Source organism: Antechinus flavipes, chromosome 5 (assembly GCF_016432865.1).
Source record: "Antechinus flavipes isolate AdamAnt ecotype Samford, QLD, Australia chromosome 5, AdamAnt_v2, whole genome shotgun sequence".
NCBI lineage: Eukaryota > Metazoa > Chordata > Mammalia > Dasyuromorphia > Dasyuridae > Antechinus > Antechinus flavipes.
Genome location: NC_067402.1, coordinates 259,523,809 through 259,544,689, shown reverse-complemented (window position 1 = coordinate 259,544,689; position 20,881 = coordinate 259,523,809). Strand labels below are relative to the sequence as shown.

The 20,881-nt window shown below is 34.6% G+C and overlaps 1 protein-coding gene across 2 annotated transcripts in view; it reads left to right on the top strand.

Annotated features, from left to right (window-relative positions):
• The window catches only part of LOC127564428 (ankyrin repeat domain-containing protein 26-like), a 45,050-nt gene extending 28,465 nt beyond the window's left edge, over positions 1–16,585 (top strand). Inside the window, exons 3-4 of one of the 2 annotated variants that reach the window (XR_007954260.1) lie at positions 14,279–15,712; positions 15,912–16,585. The gene's annotated coding sequence lies outside the window, so the exon portion shown is untranslated. Of the gene's footprint in view, positions 1–14,278; positions 15,713–15,911 lie in introns of those variants that run through there. The other variant, XM_052000958.1, reaches the window with a different exon arrangement.
• The last annotated feature ends 4,296 nt before the right edge of the window (positions 16,586–20,881 follow it).

The window sequence follows — 20,881 nt, the reverse complement described above, 5'->3', positions numbered from 1 at the left end:
GGATTCAAAATATGTACGAATAAATTTCCAATTCAAGAAAACATATTTAATAATAGAAGGCATTATGTTCATAACTGTTCATCTTTTCTTTTATTCCTTTTAGGTTTACTTTTGTTCTCTGCTGTACATTTTTTGGGGTACTTTTTCCTCCTCCTCTCTCCATGTCTCCAGGGAGGCTTGCAGATATACATATATATGTGTATACATACATACATACACACACACACATACACAATACGCATATATATGTATGTATGTATATGTGTGTACCTACATATATATATATATATATATATATATATATATATATATACATGCACATACACATACTTACACATCCTTCTAAAACATTAATATGACTGACATATAATGTAGATTTCTTTCTTGATTAAATTTTTGACTTTGTCAGAATTTGGAGATTACTACTTCTATATTTTTTCTAATAAATTTTACTTCTGATATTGGTATTGTATTAGTATTTATTGCTTCTTTTCCCCATCCCTGCTTACTCTTCTTTTTGACTTAGGCTTTACCAGCTGCCCCCACTCCTGCCCAACCACCATAGATATCTTATCTTTTCCCCCCAATCCTATACTTTCCTCTTTATCCCATTCATATTAATCTACACGCCTTATTCCAATGAAATTCAGTTGCACACACTACTGTATTACCCCTTTGTTTCTATGGATTTTTAAAGTGCTAGCTCCTTCTTGTTGTGTATATTCTAAGAAAGGAATAGCACACACATGCACGCACATACCCATACACACACATGCACACACACCTACAGATATACATATACTACATATATACACATATGTGTGTCTGAATAAGACAGATATTAATTTTTCATTTTAGTTCTTATATGTTACATTTTCTATTGAGTTCAGGTTTGTTTGAGATAAATTCCTGAAAATATTAGAATTTATTGAATGTCCTTTTGTTTTCACTGAATATTATGCTTAATTTTTGTGGGTATAATATTTTTATCCACAATATTAGGGTTTTTATATAATATCTCATTTTTCCCATTTAAAATTTAATATTTTCCTTTAATTATAGGTCAGTCATTTTTACGTTTATGTTTAGAATTGGGAGTTCCAGATACTCCTCCTTCCTCTCTCCCCACCAATAAATGATCCAATACAAATAACTAATTTTTAATTGTGTCTCATTTATATGCCCTATTTTTTCATTTCAGTATTTGAGACACAGTAGTCCTTCTAGGATGAAGTTAGAAAATTGTAAATTAAAAAACATTATTATGATTTCAGTCATGTTGCTACAATAGAAAACGGATCTCCTCCCCTCCCCTCTTAAGAAAAAGAATGTTAAAATGTATGCTTCAATCTGTATTCTGACACAATCAATTCTTTCTCTGGATGTGAATAGCATTTTTCATCATAAATCCTTCACAATCATTCTATTGATGGGAACATTGCTATTACTTTGTACACAGGACCTTTCACTTTGCATAATCTCACAGAGCACTTATCTTACTGAAACATCCTACTAATAGGATTCTTTGTCCTGAAAAATGAACTGGTATAAAATTTTTTTGAACATATAGGCCCTTTCCCTTCTTAAAAAAAATTTGCATTTAGGAGACATGCCATGTATTGGTATAGGTCCAAAGGTAAATATGATTTTTAGGAACCTTTGACCATAGTTCCAATTTGCTCTACAGAATGTTTGAATCAGCTCACAATTCCATTAACAGTTCATTAATATCTCCCCCCCCCCCAACATTCATTCCAACTTTTGTTATTTTCGGTTTCTGGCCCTTAGCCAATATAAAAGATTGTACCTTAGAATTGTTTATGTTTAATTTCTCCAATCTACTGTTAGAAATTTTTCATATGGCTATAAATAGCTTGATTAGTTCATCTGAAAACTGTTCACATCTTTATGATTTATCAGATAGGAATATGATTCCTAATTTTTTTTTAAATTTGACTAACTATTCCATTTGAGAAGTGAGGCCTTTATCAGAGAAACTTGCCTTAAAATTCTGTGCATATTTACTATTGCTAATTATATTCCCCACTCTCTCCTTATCACCCTGTCCCTCCTAAAAAGGATTTTGCCTCTTAACCTCCCTTCCCTCCGTATGCCCTCCTTTCTATCACCCTCCATCCTTCTCATATCCCCTTCCCTGTAAAATAGATTTCTATACCCATATTGAGTGGGTATGGTATTTTTTCTTTGAACCAGTTCTGATAATTCTCTTCCTCTCTGCCTCTCCACTGTAAAATCAGGTTTTTCATTTCCTCTTTTCAGTCAGATAATTTATACCATTCACCTCTCTCTTTCCCTTTTTCCCCAGTATATTCCTCTCTTCTCCTTATAATTTTAGTTTTTAAAATAATATCCCTTCATATTCAACTCATATCTGTGCCCTCTAACTATAGAAACTCCTTTGAACTGCCCTTGTAATCTTCCCATGTAGAAGAATAACCAGGTAATAACCTTATAGATTCTCTTATGATTTTACTTCATTGATTATGGCCTTGGACTTTTCCTGAAACCTGTATTTGAAAGTCAAATTTTCGATTCAGCTCTGGCCTTTTTATCATGAATTCTTGAAAGTCCTCTTATTATTAGTTAGTTTCACTTAATAGGTAATTCTTTGTTGTAATCCTAACTGCTTTACTCTGGAGATTATCATATTCTAAGTCCCCAATCTTTAATATAGATACTGCTAAATCTTGGATTAATTTCACTTTGGCTCAGTTATACTTAAATTATTTCTTTCTAGATGCTTGCAATATTTTCTCCTTGATTTGGGAGTTTTTAAATTTCTTTTATTATTCCTGGGAGTTTTCATTTTGAGATCTGGTTCAGGAGATTTCTTTCAATTTTTATTTTACCCTCTGATTTTAGAATATCCTAACAGTTTTTTTGACTATATTTTTGAAAAATGTCTAGGCTCTTTTTTTCCATTATAACTTTCAGGTACACCAATAATTTTTAAAACATCTTACCTAGATTTACTTTCCAAGTTGTTTTCATTTACTTCCCCATCCCCTTGTTTCGTTTTTGTTTGTTTATTTACTCTGAAACATTAATATGTTACTTTTTTCTGGAAATGTGAGTATTGGTTGTAATCCTTGCTCCATTGCTATCCAGAATATCATATTCTAAGGTAGACTCCTTAAAGGTAGAAGTTACTAAATAGTGTGTTATTCTAACTGTGACTCCCCTGTCCTTAAATTGTTTCTGTCTGGATGCTTGCCGTATTTTCACCTTGTCTTGGAGTTCTAGAATTTGGGTGTAATATTCCTTTTTTTTTTTTCTGTCTAATAGTAAACTCAAAGTTTTTGTTTTTTGTTTTTTTTTAATAATTTTTTATTGACATAACCCATGCCAGGGTAATTTTTTACAACATTATCCCTTGCACTCAACTTTTGTTCCGATTTTTTCTCCTCCCTCCCTCCACCCCCTCCCCCAGATGGCAAGCAGTCCTATATATGTTAAATAGGTTACAGTATATCCTGGATACAATATATGTGTGCAGAACCGAACAGTTCTCTTGTTGCACAGGGAGAATTGGATTCAGAAGATATAAATAACCTGGGAAGAAAAACAAAAATGCAAGCAGTTTACAATTATTTCCCAGTGTTCTTTCTTTGGGTGTAACTGCTTCTGTCCATCCTTGATCAATTGAAACTGAGTTAGAGCTCTTTGTTGAAGAAATCCACTTCCATCAGAATACATCCTTCATACAGTGTCATTGTTGAGGTAAATAATGATCTCCTGGTTCTGCTCATTTCACTTAGCATCAGTTCATGTAAGTCTCGCAAATCCTCTCTGTATTTATGCTGCAAGTCATTTCTTACAGAACAATAATATTCCATAACATTCAAATACCACAATATATTCAACCATTCTCCAATTGATGGGCATCCATTCATTTTCCAGCTTCTAGCCACTACAAATAGGGCTGCCACAAACATTTTGGCACATACAAGTCCCTTTTCCTTCTTTAGTATCTCTTTGGGGTATAAGCCCAATAGAAACACTGCTGGATCAAAGGGTATTGCATGGCTTGATAACTTTTTGAGCATAGTTCCAAATTGCTCTCCAGAATGGCTGGATATGTTCACAATTCCACCAACAATGCATCAGTATCTCTGTTTTCCCACATCCCCTCCAACATTCCGCATTATCTTTCCCTGTCATTCTAGCCAATCTGACAGGTGTGTAGTGATATCTCAAAGTTGTCTTAATTTGCATTTATCTGATTAATAATGATTTGCAGCATATTTTCATGTGGCTAGAAATAGTTTTAATTTCTTCATCTCAGAATTGTCTGTTCATATCCTTTGACCATTTATCAATTGGAGAATGGCTTGATTTCTTATAAATTAGAGACAATTCTCTATATATTTTGGAAATGAGGCCTTTATCAGAATCTTTGACTGTAAAAATGTTTTCCCAGTTCATTGTTTCCCTTCTAATCTTATATGCATTAGTTTTGTTTGTACAAAAACTTTTCAATTTGATATAATCAAAATTTTCTATTTTGTAGTCAATAGTGATCTCTAGTTCTTCTTTGGTCATAAATCCCTTCCTCTTCTACAGGTCTGAGAGGTAAACTATCCTATGCTCTTCCAGTTTACTTATAATCTCATTCTTTATGCCTAGGTCATGTACCCATTTTGACCTTATCTTGGTGTAGTTAAGTGTTAAGTGTGGGTCAATGCCTAGTTTCTGCCATACTCATTTCCAATTTTCCCAGCAATTTTTGTCAGATAATGCATTCTTATCTCAAAAACAGGGGTGTTTAGGTTTGTCAAACACTAGATTATTAAAGTTATTGGCTGTTTTGTCCTTTGAACCTAACCTATTCCATTGATCAATTAATCTATTTCTTAGTCAATACCAGATGGTTTTAGTAACTGTTGCTTTATAATATAATTTTAGATCTGGTACAGCTAGGCCACCTTCATTTGATTTTTTTTTTCATTAATTCCCTTGAAATTCTTGACCTTTTGTTTTTCCATATGAACTTTGTTGTTATTTTTTCTAGGTCAAGAAAATAGTTTTGGGGGAGTGTGATTGGTATGGTGCTAAATAAATAGATTAGTTTAGGTAGTATGGTCATCTTTATTATATTTGCTCGCCCAATCCAAGAGCATTTAATATTTTTCCATTTGGTTAGATCAGACTTAATTTGTGTGGAAAGTGTTTTGTAGTTTTGCTCATAAAATTTCTGATTTTCCCTTGCAGATAGATTCCTAAATATTACATACAATCATTAGTTACTTTAAATGGAATTTCTCTTTGTAACTCTAACTGCTGTTGGGTTTGTTAGTGATATATAAGAATGCTGATGACTTATGTGGGTTTATTTGGTATCCTGCAACTTTGCTAAAGGTGTGGATTGTTTCTAATAACTTTTTAGTAGAATCTCTGGGGTTCTCTAAGCATACCATCTTATTATCAGCAAAGAGTGATAATTTGGTTTCCTCATTGCCTATTCTTATTCCTTTCATCTCTTTCTTAAGTCTTATTGCCAAAGCTAGCATTTCTAATACAGTATTAAATAATAACAATGATAGTGGGTAATCTTGTTTCACTCCTGATCTTACTGGGAACGGTTTGTCACCGTTACTACATATGATGCTTACTGCTGGTTTTAAATAGATGATACTGATTATTTTAAGGAAAAGTCCATTTATTCCTATACTCTCAAGTGTATTTAATAGGAATGGATGTTGGATTTTATCAAATGCTTTTTCTGCATCTATTGAGATGATCATATGTTTTTTGTTAATTTGGTTATTAATATGGCCAATTAGACTGATAGTTTTCCTAATATTGAACCAGCCATACATTCCTGATATCAATTCTACTTGATCATGGTGTATTATCCTGGGGATGATTTTCTGTAGTCTTTTTGCTAACATCTTATTTAAAATTTTAGCATCAATATTCATTAGGGAGATTGGTCCATAATTTTCTTTCTCTGTTTTCAACCTACCTGATTTAGGAATCAGTAACATGTCTGTGTCATAAAAGGAGTTTGGTAGGACTCCTTCAATCCCTATTTTTTCAAATAGGTTATAAAGCATTGGGGTTAATTGTTGTTTGAAGTGTGGTAGAATTCACATGTAAATCTATCTGGTCCTGGGGATATTATTTTATAGGGAGTTGATTAATAGATTGTTCTATTTTTTTTTTCTGAAATGGGACTATTGAAGCAATTTACTTCCTCCTGTGATAATCTGAGAAGCCTATATTTTTCAAGGTAGTCATCCATTTCGCTTAGGTTATCCAATTTATTGGCATAAAGTTGGTTAAAGTAACCCCTTATTATTTCTTTAATGTCCTCTTCAGTGGTGGAAAGTGCTCCCTTTTCATTTTTAAGACTATTAATTTGATTTTCCTCTCTCCTTTTTCAAATCAGATTTACCAAAGGTTTATCAATTTTATTGGTTTTTTTCATAAAATCATCTTTTAGTTTTATTAGTTCAATAGTTTTTTTTTTTTTACTTTCTATATTATTAATTTCTCCTTTTTTTTTTTTTTTTTTTAGATTTTCACATTTAGTAATTGATTGGGGGTTTTAAATTTGGTCTTTTTCTAGCTTTTTAAGTTGCAGGCCCAATTCATTGATCTTCTCTTTCTCTATTTTATTCACGCAAGCCTCTAAGGATATAAAATTTCCCCTTATTAGCACTTTGGCTGCATCCCATAAATTTTGGTATTTATCTCACCATTGTCATTATCTTAAGTGAAATTATTAATTGTGTCTATAATTTGCTGTTTCACCCAATCATTCTTTAAGATGAGATTATTTAGTTCCCAATTAGTTTTTGGTCTATTTACACCTAACTTTTTGTTGGATGTAGTTTTTATTGCATTGTGATCAGAAAAGAAAGCATTTACTATTTCTGCCTTCCTCCATTTAATTTTGAGGTCTTTATGTCCTAATATGTGGTCAATTTTTGTGTAGGTTCCATGAACTGCCGAGAAGAAAGTATACTTCTTTTTGTCACCATTCAGTTTTCTCCAGAGATCTATCATATCTAATTTTTCTAATATTCTTTTTACCTCTTTAACTTCTTTCTTATTTGTTTTGTGATTTGATTTATCTAAATCTGAGAGTGCAAGATTGAGATCTCCCGCTATTATAGTTTTGCTGTCTATTTCTTCTCGCAACTCTCTTAACTTCTCTTTAAGGAAGTTAGATGCTATACCACTTGGTGCATATATGTTTAATACTGATATCGCTTCATTGTCTACAGTACCCTTAAGCAAGATATAGTTTCCTTCCTTATCTCTTTTAATTAGATCAATCTTTGCTTTTGCTTGATTTGAGATAAGGATGGCTACCCCTGCTTTTTTGACTTCACCTGAAGCATAATAGATTCTGCTCCAGCCATTTACCTTTACTCTGTATGTATCTCCCTGTTTTAAATGTGTTTCCTGTAAACAACATATTATAGGGTTCTGACTTTTTATCCAGTCTGCTATCTGCCTCCTCTTTATGGGAAAGTTCATCCCATGCACATTTACGGTTAAAATGACTAATTCTGTATTTCCTGCCATCCTAATATCCCCAGATTATGCTTTTCTTTTTCTTGCCCTACTTCCCCCCTTCCCTAGTATTAAACTTATTAGTCCCACTTGCATTGTGCAGCTCTCTCTCTTTAGTATACCTCCCTCCTCCCTTTGAATCCCTTCCCCTTTTTTGTACCCTTCTCTTATTACTCTTTTTCCTTTTCCTCTCCCACTTTTTAAAGAGGTGAGAGAAGATTCTCTGTAAAACAAATATGTCAATTATTTCTTCTTTGAGCCAACTCTGATGAGAGTAGGTAGGATTCACACAATGTTCCTCCCCCTCTCTAAGTTCCCTCAGATATAGTAGGTTTCCTTTGCCTCATCGTCACATGTAGTTTCCCTCTTTTTATTTCCCCTTTTCCCTTTTTCTGATGCTATTCCCTTTCCATTTCTACTTCCTGTTTTTATGTTATATTAGTAAAATCACATTATACATGTGTTTTTTATGTATATCCACAACAGAAATAAATTCTCAAGAGTTCCTGTTACCTTTTTCTACTTCTCTTGAGTCTGGTTGTTGAAGATCAAATTTTTTGTTTAAGCCTGGTTTTTTCCTTAGAAACAAATGGAATCCCTCTGTTTCATTAAATATCCATCTTCTTCCATGGAAAAAAAATGCTCAGCTTAGCTGGGTAGTTTATTCTTGGCTGCATTTCAAGTTCTTTTGCCTTTCAGAATATCACATTCCAGGCCCTTCGATTCTTTAATGTTGAGGCAGCCAGATCTTGCATGATTCTTATTGTGGGACCTCAGTATTTGAACTGTTTTTTCCTGGCTACTTGTAAAATTTTTTTTCTTTAGTCTGAAAATTCTGACATTTTGCCACAATATTCCTCAGAATCTTTATTTTAGGATCTTTTTCAGAAGTTATTCGATGAATTCTTTCAAAGCCTATTTTACCTTCCGGTTCTATTACTTCTGGGCAGTTCTCTTTGATGATTGCCTATAAAATAGTATCTAGGCTCTTTTTTTCATCATAATTTTTGGGTAGTCCAATGATCTTCAGATTATCTCTCCTAGATTGCCTATAAAATAGTACCTAGGCTCTTTTTTTCATCATAATTTTTGGGTAGTCCAATGATCTTCAGATTATCTCTCCTAGATCTATTTTCCAGGTCTATTGTTTTTCCAAGCAAGTATTTGACACTTTTTTTTTCCAGTCTTTCATTTTTTTTTTTTGGTTTTGCTTGACTGATTCTTGATGTCTCCATGAATCAGTCATTTCTATTTGTTCAGTTCTGATTTTTAGTGAGTTATTTTCTTCATTAGCTAGTTTTACTTCTTTTTGTATATGTCCAATTGAATTTTTAAATGAGTTGTTTTGCTCTACGGAATTTTTTTCCATTTCACTAAATTTTTTTTTTTTAGCGAGTTATTTTCTTTTTCCAATTCACAAATTCTGTTTCCCTGCACTTCTTGGGAGGTTTTTTTTACCTTTTCCAATTCACGTTTCAGGAAGTTGTTTTCTTTTTCCACTTTATCAAATTTTTCTTTTAGTGAGTTATATGCCTTTTTTGTACTCTCTTGCATAACTTCTATTTCCTTTCCCCATTTTTCTTCTACTTCTCTTTTAAGGTTTTTAATAGTCTCCTCTAGGAGAATCTTTTGTATTGGGGATCAAGAATTGTCTGGAGACTGTCTGCTATTAGTCTCTTCAGAGTTGAAAAGCTGTTCTCTTTCTGTATAGAAACTTTTGATTTTTTTACTCATTTTGTTAAAGCCTATAGGATCTGCCTTCAGGGCCAGGAGGTTACCAGCTTCCTCTGCAGAGTAGTTCTAGGTGTATGGACGGGTAGCTGTCCTGCTAGCCAGCTACAAAAAGCAGCGAAGTACTAGAGTGCTCTGGGAAAGAGTTCCCCACCCAGAAGTAACTCAGGCCTGCAGGGCTGAGCTGGGAAAGTGCCCTGCAAAGAACCCCCACTGTGTGGGATAACGACTGCCCTGGGGCTAGATGCTGAGCAGTGAGAGTTTCACTACCCTAGCCAAAGCCTGCCCTGGTTTTGTGGGTATTAGCAGTTGAGCAGTGAATGGATTTGCTGGGACTGGAAGTGGCTGCCCAAGAAGCACAGTCTGCTGGGGAATTTCTGTTGCCCCAGGCCGAACCCTCCACTGTGCAGATTAGAGGCTGCCCAGGCTGTGTCCTCCTGCTGTGCTGATTTATAACTGCCCCCACAAAAGCCCTGAACTGCAGGATGTGGCTGCACGACTGCGTTATAGTCTGCCTGAGTCACTTCAGGGTTTCAGTGGTTACAGCCATGTTAGGTTCTGATGTTTTTTAGAGGACCCTCTGTTTTAGCTTTTAATCTCTCTGCCAGTTTATTGCTTTGTAATCAAGGCAGAGCAGTTAGCCTATAGCAGAGTGGTCCCTATAACTTCTCTAGCCACAGAGATCACCCCCACCCTTGGTCTGCTCAGGGCGCTAGTCTCTCGCTGCCTGTGCTAGTCTGTTCCTGGCCCCTCAGGACAAACCTTTCCTGGAGATCTTCCAGATTGACTTTGGCTGGTAAGTTGTAGTGCTTCTAATCTTCACGATTTTAAGCAGTGAAGAGCTATTTTTGAGGCTGAGTTAAATAGTTGGTTATAAGGAGAATGAGAGGAGCTTAGAAAGTCGCGTGTGCCTTCTCGCCATCTGGGCTCCACCCAAGAGACTCCTGTAATATTCCAAAGAGATTTCATTTTGGAATGCCTTTCAGGAGGTAATCAGTGGATTTTTAAATCTCAGTTTTACTCTTGGGTACTAGAATATCAGGGCAGTTTTCCTTGATAATTTTCTTGAAAGATGATGTGCAGACTCTATTTTTGGTCATGACTTTCAGGTAGACCAATAATTTTTAAATTATCTTCCCTGAATCTACTTTCCAGGTTAGTTGTTTTTCCAATGAGATATTTCATATTTTTCTATTTTTCTTTTTTAAGCTTTATTGTATTTTGACTTAATCATAAAGTCGCTAGCTTCCATTTGTGCAATTATCTTTTATAAGGAATTCTTTTCCTCTGTGAACTTTTGTACCTTTTTTCTCTGCTGGGCAATTTAGATAAAAAGCTTAAGGCATTCTCTTCCTCATTAGCCTTTTGTATTTCCTTTGAGGTATTTTAATCAGTTCTTTTCCTAATTTTTTCTCTATGTCTCTTACTTATTAGTCCACTTAGTTTTCGAGCTTTTCAGCTCTTCCATGCTCTGAGTCTAATTCTTTCTTTTCTTGGAGGCTTTGGATGTAGGAGCTTTGATGTTATTTTCTCAGTGTGTGTTTTGATCTTTCTCATCACATTAATAACTTTCAGTGGTTAGAAACTTTTTTGTTCTCTGCTCATTTTCCTAGGCTATTACTCAGCTTTTACCTCTTTGTTAAAGTAGGGCTCTGTTTTCAGGGTGGAGGGGGCTGTGCCCCAACTTTCAAGGATTTGGTGCATCTGTTTTCAGAAATTCTTCTAGGAACCTGACCACAAACACTCTTTTCTGCCCTAGAGCTTTCCAGACTATCCCTGTTCCATTATACTGTAAGATTTAGTGTGTTCAAGCAACAGAGTCCTACTTTGCTAATGCTATGGTTACCATGTTTGGGGTTGGGGTCGTGGTAGCACTATCTATGCTGGGGCTACTTGCTCTACTCCCACACTGGTACCACAGACACTCTTCCCTCAACTAATATGTCCTTCCTGTTGTACCCAGGCAGAGCTGTCCAGAAGCTGCCAGCACTGCTGCTGTTTCCACCTTGCTGATGTTGTTGTCAGGGGCAGGACTGGGGCTCAGACCACGCCCACTGACTGGCCTCCCACACACTGGAGCCACAGGCCTTTTCTGCTGAACTTCCAAGTCCTCTTTGGTGTTTTTGTGCTGGGAGGTCTGGAAGCTACTAGTAATGCTGTGGATTGAGAAGGCCTGTCTCATGGATGCTGGGGCCAGATATAAGGCTGCACTGGATTCCCATTCTAGTGTCACAGATTTTTTTCTGCTGATCTTATAAGTTGCCTTCAGCTGGAAAATATTCTACTGTCCCTGGGGGTTTTCTGATGCTCTAAAATTTGTTTAGATTCCTTCCTTAAAGTAATTTGGAGCAGTTGGGGAATGAGGTTAGTGAATTCCAGCTTTTATTTTGCCATTTTAGCTGCACCCTTGAAAGACTATGCTGTTGCTACATTTAAAAACAGGAAAACTTGGATTGAAATCTCACTCTCTGTACACCAAATGACTCTAAACATGCACCTATATTGGCATAGACATGCATATACATGTATGTATGTATGTATGATACCCATGTGCGTGTATGTGTGTGTGTACCTTTGGAGAGAAGGTCTTGGAGAGAAGAAAAATCTTTAATAATCTGATAAAGTTGGAGTTAAATATTTATTCTACTTTGAAACTTGGCCCTTAATGAGAGCATGAATGTGCCCACTGATACCATATTTGGGGCATTAGTCATATCTTGAAAATAATGAATGCCTTTTTCCTGGATATTTAGTCACTTGTTGTTACCCACATTGATGATTGCTTCAGATCTGGCTGATATGAATCTATGAGTCATTCTCTTGAATTTGGCCTTTAAAGGGAAACAGAAACTTTGGAATTCCCCCTTGTGCTGTCAGAGGACATGTAAAACAAGTATCCAGCCAAGCCTATCAAGACGATAGAATCAAAATGCTCAACTCAGTCCCTTATATGAGGGGACTCCACATATCTGAGAGAGATCTCAAATTCAGGACAAAATCTTTATATCGCTGCCATGTCAAGTGAATTAGGCTTTTCTTCATCACCCCTTCTGTGTGTTATGGATGTACATATGTGTGTGTATATTTATATTTAATTTTTCCAATATTTAATTTTCTTTTTTGCTCCCTGTAAATTGATATTCATTTTGTATGTGGACTGTCTGTAGCTTAATGAATTATTACTATTTATAATTGTTTTAAAGTATAGGCTACAGAGTTGATTTTCTTTTAAAAGAAAAATGTCATATGGAGCCAAAAATAGAAATAACAAGAGTAAGATTTGCTTAGAGTAGAAGGCATATAGATTCCAAACCTGCCAGAAACCATGTCCTTGGAAACAAAGAGCTAAAGAAGAATGTGATTACCTGCGCATAAACTCTGAGCTAAGACCTTATAACTACTATGTTAACAAAGTTCATGTTTTTTGCATATAATTAATAGTGATAAACTCTTGATGCTGTTAATAATAGTACCATTTTTGTTAAATCCCACCTTTTATGGGGCCTCGTACCTCAGTGTGAAAGTCACAAAATTATGATTTATTAAGAATAAATATTTGATTTCTATATGTTTCACATATCTATATATCTTGAATAACATAAAAATGAGTTTTTATTAAAAAGGGGTTTGTGAGTGGTAAAAATTTAAGCCCTATATTATATCTATATATTTTCTGTTGAATGACCAAATGTTTATGTTTATTAACAATTTCTTTGGATGCCTGCAACTTTTAAAAAAGATTTCTTGAGTTGTTTGTATTATCTGTAGTCTCTTATTCTTCAGTTACTTCATTTTTTTGAAATACAGTTTTAATGTTATTTCAGATACAGCAGGTGATGGAAGACTCTGTAGCTAAAAGTGATGATGTTATGTTCAAATGATTTATAAATAAAATGTCATGGTTTTATGCTATATCTGATTTGTAAATATACTTTACAAATCCTTCTGTGGTGCCATTCCAATGCCACTTCCCTCCTCTTCACCACTGTGAAGTGACCATGAATTTCTCTGTGCAGGCATTTCACACTCTCTTTAGGACCATAGATTCAAAGTCAGAATAAAGGTCCAACTCTCACTCTTATCAAGTGAATATGTCATGTTATACATTTAACCAAAAGTAGTAGTAGTAGTAGTAGTAGTAGTAGTAGTAGTAGTAGTAGTATAGTAGTAGTAGTAGAAGAAGAAGAAGAAGAAGAAGAAGGAGAAGAAGAAGAACAAGAACAAGAAGAAGAACAAGAAGAACAAGAAGAACAAGAAAAAGAAGAAGAAGAAGGAGAAGAAGAAGAAGAAGAAGAAGAAGAAGAAGAAGAAGAAGAAGAAGAAGAAGAAGAAGAAGAAGAAGAAGAAGAAGAAGGAGAAGAAGAAGAAGGAGAAGGAGAAGAAGAAGAAGGAGAAGAAGGAGAAGAAGTTGTTGTTGTTGTTATTGTTGTTATAGTGAAATCAAAGTGTGGTTTACATTTCCTCAAATAGGCAAATAAAATAATTGGCATAGTTCATTTCATTGTGAGCCCAAAGGCAATAATATATATAATGAAATAGGAAGTAGAGCTCAAACGGAGCATAAGCAAATAGACTACTATGAACATAATTATAATTGCAGTTTATGTACTGACTTCTACTTCAGAAGGTAAAATGATAATATGATGTGAACAATTTGATGAGTTGCTCCAAAATCAACAGAGATCTGAGATGTAATAATAGAAACTGACATTTATACAGGACTTTAAAGTTTGCATTTTGAATATATTATCTGATTTGAAATTCCAAACAACCCCAGAAAATCTTGAAGTCCTCCTTATGAAACATATAGTCCTTGAAACCATGAACAAGTCACTTACCTTCAAAATGCTCAGGAAACTCTTAAGATTCACTTGGACCAATGACCATTTCCATGATTTTCACACCCAGAATTCCTTGATATGATGAATCATTACTGCCCACACAAAAAATACACATATACACACATGTATAAATTGCTTTTTCTTCTCCCTTTTTTCCACAGCTGTTTCTGAGCTTCCATCTACATCTCGCTGGGCTTCACCAAGAGGATGTAATAGAAGGCCAAATATGAATTGGAATCCAGTTTCCAAGGGGAACTAAGCAATACTGAGGAAATTTTTAAAAAAATTATGAGCTTTAAAAAAAGGAAGAAATAATGTACATTGAGCTTTGAGAACTCTACTCCCATCACTATCAGTTTGATATCAAAGCTCTGTATATAAGACTCAAGAGCTGTGACTTGCAGAATCCAAGTTAATTTGCTTCATTATAGAAATTTAGCATCCCTCCACCATTGTTTTTCCTTCTCATAGTGACCAAGCCCACTGTGACAGAGTTAATAATTAAATGCAAAGTCCCCCCAAAATTTCTTGTACCTCTGAATTAATCACTGGTTTAATAGGAGCAGGTGATCATCTTATGAGCACTTAGAGCATCCAATTCATGATTTGTACCATTTCCTCACACCTATACTAAGGAGAAGCCTATCCATTTGTGAGATATTTCTTACTTCACCCATCTTGTGACTCTGCTGACATATGATTTCACTTAACCATCACATGTCAATCAGTGGAATTATTCACTATCTATTATGGCTGTTCTTGAATGTCCAGACCTCTAACCTTATAAAAATCGGGCCCTTGAAGGACGAGGAATCTCAGATCGTGGGGAAGAGCTGAGCTCTTCTTCATTAGAGAGAACTGTGGATCCTTTAAGTCAGTGCCCTTGCTCAGAGCTCGACCTTAGGCTCTTCTACTGGAGGTGGGATACTTTTTTTTTAATAATTTTTTATTGATAGAATGCATGCCAGGGTAATTTTTTACAGCATTATCCCTTGCATTCATTTTTGTTCCGATTTTTCCCCTCCCTCCCTCCACCCCTTCCCCCAAATGGCAAGAGTCCTTTACATGTTGAATGGGTTGCAGTATATCCTAGATACAATATATGTGTGCAGAACCAAACAGTTTTCTTGTTGCACAGGGAGAATTGAATTCAGAAGGTATAAATAACCCAGGAAGAAAAACAAAAATGCAAGCAGTTTATATTCATTTCCAGTGTTCTTTCTCTGGGTGTAGCTGCTTCTATCCATCTTTGATCAATTAAGGCTCTCTTTATCAAAGAGGTCCACTTCCATCAGAATACATCCTCAAACAGTATTGTTGTTGAGGTATATAATGATCTCCTGGTTCTGCTCATTTCACTCAGCATCAGTTCATGTAAGTCTCGCCAGTCCTCTCTATATTCATGGAGGTGGGATACTCTTAATTTCCATAGTGATAACTCCTCTGGTGGGATAGTAATGCATGGGCCACAGCCTTTTTTGACCAATCCCTGCAAGGACCCAAAAAGCAAATGCTCACAAAGTGGCATTTTCATGGAAGGATTGTCCACGGACACTGGCCCCTTGCTATCTGCACATATATTCTCTGCACCTAAGGTAAGTCTCATCCAGATTAGAGAATCTGTCTTGATTAACCCTAAATTCCTTTTCTTTTAAGAAGGGTCCTTATTTATCTCAATTTATAACCTTTGGACCATTCACATTTTATTTTTATAAAGATTATATGGCTCTCATTTTAAATTTTTCAATGTCCACTATTATTTTTCTCTACTTTTCTCACCTTTATTTTCCTAAGTCCGGGGAGAGATTCAGCAATGGAATTGCCAGTTCTTCACTTTCAGCCAGCTAGCTAATTTTGAAACTTTGTGTTGGTAAGGTAAAAATCATTTTTATTTTAAACTTTAAATTTATTTGACAAGAAGTAATCATTCTTCTCATCAGAAGAAATATTTCCTATTCCTATTATAAACACACTTCTTGTTACTATAAAAAGATAAATTAAACAAATAGTTTTGCAGATTATCCTATTTTGTTTTTCTGTCTACTTAATTACTTATGTGCTGCTACAAAAAGGGAAGGAATATCAATCTGCTACTGCTCTGATCTTGATAAAAATTTTCAGTGTGGCCATGTAATTGAAAGCTGTAGTGAAGTTTTGCTACAGTTATTCTATAGTTCACTTTAAATAGTTTGTCATTTTTTTAGAAAAAGAAATAGATTCTAAATCATGAAATATAATGTTCTTGAGATCCTATCCCAGCTGAGACTCTAGACAAGTAGTAATGTACAAACCCCCAATGTCTTATTCTGTACAGTTCCCATTGCCACATAACATAAGACAATTTATTTGAATTATGTTTATGATATGAAATGAGACTAGAGACAATGTGCCACCTTTTCAGCATTGAGAAATTGAAAATTTTTATGCTTTTTTAAATGCCCCATAGCAAAATCATTCCTGACTATCTACATCCACCTAAGGAGGAGAAGTAGATACTTTGTTCTGTAGGAATTTAGCTGACTTTTTCTGACCCTCCACTCTTTTGGAAATGTGTCCCAGAATAGTATTTTATTCTTCACAATATGGCATGACATTTTTAGCTTACTTACATTTTAATAGGGATAAAAATGTAAGAATCATATTTATCACTCATAAAATTGTTAATAGGTACCCAGTATACATTGTGCGCTATACCTAAATCTCATTCTAAAATTCATCAGGGGATAGAGGGAACAACAAATTCTTAGTTTGTGTAGCAAAGTGAATACTCTTTCAGGTCTTAGTCAGTTGAAAAGGCTGCATACAGAATTGAACATTACAATAAAAAATCATGTACTTAAAACCGATTTCTGCTACACACTAGCTAGTAGGTTTTATACAGCATACTTAAACTTTTAGTGCTTTAGTCTAACTCACAAAGAATATAATTTGCAGAGAAATTTGCTGCATATCAGGGGAGGTAATTTGTAGTGCTATCAGTTCCAAACAAATGAAATCTCATATCTACTTGAATGTACCTACTTCAAAAGAAATCTAGCAACCTCTTATTGGACAGATGTGAGAAAATCAATTTTGCAGAATGGTTATGAATCAAATACAATAATGTATTCAGTGAGATGGGATAGAAAAAGTGCTAAATTCACTGCTCATCTCATTGTCTTTAGATTATATTTTAGGGGAGAATGTCAGAAGAAGTAATATATATGCATGCTACTTCTTAATTTGTTTTTGTTTTTGTTTTCAGCTTCTCTCCCCAGGAAATCTTGAAAAAAGAAAATATGCTGGCTTACATCAGTCTTTTTCTTCAAGGGACTGTAGAGTCTGTATAAAAGAGACATTATTGTTCTTCCAGTTCATGCCTTGTTCTATAAGTAGTCTGAGGTACTCCCCTCCACTCTTGAACCTTGACTAGCATCCCCAGCATTGCTAATACCCCAAACATTCTGGTTCCCCTGCAGTGTCTCAAGCAACTATAAGAGTCAGTTTATTCTCCTGTCTTCAAACCAAAACTCTAATCTTTTGCAAATGACTGCAAGTAGCAGGGCCCCATCCTATTTCAACCACATATTCTTGTTCCTTCATTGCAGAGATCTCTAATTGTCAGCACTCTGGGCTTTGAACTTGAGAGTCCCCATAATCTTCCCCAGCCACCCAATCCCCACACCATCCATGGGATGAACCTTTCCAAACTAAGATTGCAACAGATTTAATTTCCTTTAAATCTTGTTCTTGTTGACTAGGCAGTCACTATTCTTCGCTGTCTGCACTTCAATCAGATCAAATCATTATCCCAGTAGGTCAGATCATTGCTAATGTCCTCCAAAGTTGTCTTAAACTACCCTACGATTTTAATGCAACTTTGGATTATTTCCACTGCTCTAAAATTTAATCTGAGGCATTATTTTTGAAAAGATTTAAGTAAAACAAGTATTTTCTTGCTATGTTCTGCCATTTTTCCTCAATTCTTCCTGTTTAGACACATTCCATAAATACTCAATTTATTTCCATATTTCTGAACTGCTTTTCTATCAATCTTCCTTTATTCGACAAGCTATTAGCTGTGACTTTTCTTCAGTCCCATCTTAGAAAACTTTAGACATTTAAAACCAGGTTTTAACTTTTGACTTTATGGAACCAAACTTGGGTAGGGTTAATGTGTGATCCAATAAGAAATTCATAGGTAGTTGGGAAATAAGGCAAGCAAGTATATATAAAAACATTTTTGTTTGTTGTGTTATTAAAAAAAAAAAAGAAAGCAATTTTTTCTTTTATATTAAAAACATATTTCAGCTTTTTATTTTCAAAATATATGCAAGGATAGTTTTTAAACATTGATTTTTGCAAAACCTTGTGTTCCAATTTTTCTCCCCTTCCCCCCATCCCTCTCCCTTAGATGGAAAGTAATCCAGTATATATTAAACATGGTAACAATATATGTAAATCATATACCATCATACATATTAATACAATTATCTGGCATCACAAAAAATCTAATCAAAAAGGAAGAAAAAAGAAGTGAGAATGCCATGCTGTGATTCACACTCAGTTCCAGCAGTCCCCTCTCTGGGTTCAGATGGCTCCCGTTATCACAAGTTCATTGGAACTGGCATCAATCACCTCACTGTTGGAAAGAGTCATGTTCATTAGAATTGATCCTGGTATAATATTGATTTTGTTGTAAACAATGATCTCCTGGTTCTGCTAATTTCACTTAGCATCAGTCCATGTAAGTCTCTCCAGGCCTTTCTAAAATCATGCTCTTGATCATTTCTTTAATAACATTCATATACCATAACTTAATCAGTTATTCTCCAACTGATAGGCATCCACTCAGTTTCCAGTTTCTTACCACTGTGGCAAGGGCTGCCACTGTGACAAAATGATTTGAAAATCATTTTCACATTTAAGGCCTCATTTTTAAATGAGGCCTTAATCAGAACCCTTAAATGTGAAAATGATTTCCCAATTTATTGTCTTCCTTCTGATCTTGTCTGCATTAATTTTGTATAAACAAAATTGCCTATCTGGTGTTTAATTATGAATTTCAGTTCTTCTTTGGACACAAATTCCTTTCTTCTTTGCAGATCTGAGAAGTAAACTATCCTATGTTCCTTTGACTTATAATATCACTCTTTATGTCTAAATCATGAGCTCATTTAGATCTTATCTTGGTATGTGGTATTAGGTGTGAGTCAAGCCTAATTTCTTCCATACTAGTTTTAAGTTTTCCCAGTAGTTTTGTGAAAATAGTGAGTTCTTATCCAAAAAGCTTGGGTCTTTGGGTTTGTCAAACATTAGATTGCTATACTTATTGCCCATTTTATCCTGTGATCCTAACCTAGATCAATTAGTCTATTTCTTAGCCAGTACCAAATGGTTTTGATGACCATTGCTTTGTAATATAATTTTAGGTCTGATATAGCTAGACCCCTTCATTAGCATTTTTTTTTATTAATTCCCTTGAAATTCTGGACCTTTTGTTCTTCCAGATGAACTGTGTTACTATTTTTACGAGATCTGTAAAATAATTTTGGGGAGTTTAATTACTAGATTTATTTAGTAGATTAAGTTAGGTAGTATTGTCATTTTTATTATATTTGCTCGGCCTACCCATGAGCACTGGGTATTTTTCTAACGGATTAGGTATGACTTTATTTGTGTGGAAAGTGTTTTGTAGTTGTATTTGTATAGTTTCTGACTTTCCCTTGGCAGATAGATTCCCAAATATTTCATACTATCAACAGTTATTTTGAAAGGAATTTCTATTTTATATCTCTTGCTTCTGGACTTTGTTGATAATATATAAAAATGCTGATGATTTCTGTGGGTTTATCCTCTATCCTGCAGTTTTATTAAAGGTATGAATTGTTTCTAGTAGTTTTTTGTTTTAGTTGATTTTCTAGGGTTCTCTAAGTATACCATCATATCATTGGCAGAGTGATAATTTGTTTTCCTCATTCCTTACTCTAATTCTGTAATTTCTTTTTTTCTCATTGCCAAAGCTAACATTTCTAATACAATATTGAATAATAAGAGTGATAGTGGCAGCCTTGTTTCACTCCTGATCTTATTGGGAATGGTTCTAGTTTGTCCCCATTACATATGATGCTTGCTGATAGTTTTAAATATATGCTACTGATCATTTTAGGGAAAAGTCCATTTATTCCTATACTCTCCAGTGTTTTTAATAGGAATGAGTGTTGGATTTTATCAAATGTTTTTTTCTGTATAATCTTTATTTTTGTTAATTTGGTTATTGATATAGTTGATTATGCTGATAGTTTTCCTAATATTGAATCAGCCTTGTATTCCTGGTATAAATCCTACTTGGTCTTAGTATATTATCCTGGGGATAATTTTCTGTAATCTCATTGCTAATATTTTATTTAAGATGTTTGCATCAATATGCATTAGGAAAATTGGTCTATAATTTTCTTTCTTTTTTTCATCCTGCCTGGTTGTGCAATCAGCACCATATAGGTGTCATAAAAGGAATTTGGTAGGAGTTCTCCTTTCCCCATTTTGTCAAATAGTTTATATAGCACTGGAATTAATTGGTCTTTGAATATTTGGTAGTATTTACATGTAAATCCATCTGGCCCTGGAGATTTTTTTCTAAGGGAGTTGATTGATAGCTTGTTCTATTTCTTTTTCTAAAATGGGACTACTTAAATCCCTCTTCTGTTATCCTGGGCAATCTTTGTTTTTGTAGGTATTCTTCCATTTTACTTAGATTATCAAATTTACTGGCATAGAGTTGGGCA